Consider the following 1,502-nt stretch of genomic DNA (forward strand, 5'->3'; position numbering starts at 1 on the left):
GCGGGAGGGGCCGCCCACGGGCGGAGGCAAAGCCCGGTACCAGGGCCTGCCTGCGGCGGGCAGGAGCCCCGGGGGTCCCTCATCCCCGCTCCTGGGTCCTTGTTCACGGCGGAGCACTGCACACTTCAGGGGCGTCAGGAATGATACAGGCATCCTGGTTTTCTCTGACGTCAAAAACCCCCCCAGTTTCAGGTTAAAAAAAGGAACCCCAAATCCACATTTTTCCATGGTTAAAATGATGCACCTCTGTATCTATCTATCTTAGTGGTGATATAACCTGTGTGTGTATATATATGTATATACGTGTGCGTGTATTAGTGGTGTTATATGTGTGTGTGTGTGTACACACACACGCACACACACGTGTGTGTGTTTCATTTAAATCACAGAAAAGGTGTTATATGTGTATGTGTGTGTATACATATTAATGTTGTTATATATAGATATATATGTGTGTGCGTGTGTATAAATGTATACACACGTTATAGATATATAACGCCACTAATTATATAACACACAGATATACACACACACATATCTATCTATCTATCTGTTTCATTTAAATCATGGAAAAATGTGGATTTGGGGTTACTTTTTTTTATTATTAAAAAATTGTGGAATTTTAAGTCAGAGAAAACCATGAAGCAGACCTGAGGTAGCTGCTTCCCCCTCATGCCAGCCCAGATCCAGCTGCTTCTTGGGGGCCACATGCATTACACACAAGTCTGGTGGGCTGGCACTTGGCAGGCTGGCCCATGACAACCCTGCCTGGGCTTATTCAGACATGCCCCCTGGCTGCACAGTTGTGGGGTTTAGGGTGACCAGAAAAGAATTTTTCCCCGTAATCTCAGCCTAATTTCAGCTGCTTCAGGGCTGCATACTTGGTACCCAAGTTTTATTTTTATATATATTATTATATGCTGTTACATTATTACATTACATTATTTTATATTTTTATTAGTAAATGTACTTTTTTAATGATATTCTAACTCTTGAGCAGGTTGAAGTCACTACTAATGACCTATCATTCTGTAAAGGTTAGCTTTGAAAAAGGAACCAGGAATAAGGACCTTGGAATAAGGAACAACTTCGGTCTCATCACACTGACCCAGTGCAAAAGCAGGCAAGCTGGGCACTCTGCATGGCGTGCAGACAGCCCTGTGCCTTGCACCAATGCAGACCCATGCATTGAGGTGAAGTGAATCCTCCATCCACTTGTATACCAAGTGAATGACACAGCCAGGTCCACACTATGTTAAGGCTGCATTGTTTTCCCTTTCCTTCTAAAGTAGTCCTGTCCTTTGCCCCCCCTCACAGATTTTGCACTCCTTTAAAGAGTTGAGTTAGGTATTGGATTTCTTTTACATCGATATAGTTACACAGGTAGCTGTCCACCTAGTGGAGATAAGATTATTCTAATGTAATTAAAGCCTTTGTCTGTCTGTCTGTCTGTCTGTCCGCAATGCTCTGTGCCAACTGCGCATGTGCTGCCAAGAGGGTAT

The sequence above is a fragment of the Crocodylus porosus genome, unplaced genomic scaffold, assembly GCF_001723895.1.
Source record: "Crocodylus porosus isolate Cpor-Errol unplaced genomic scaffold, CroPor_comp1, whole genome shotgun sequence".
Taxonomy (NCBI): domain Eukaryota; kingdom Metazoa; phylum Chordata; order Crocodylia; family Crocodylidae; genus Crocodylus; species Crocodylus porosus.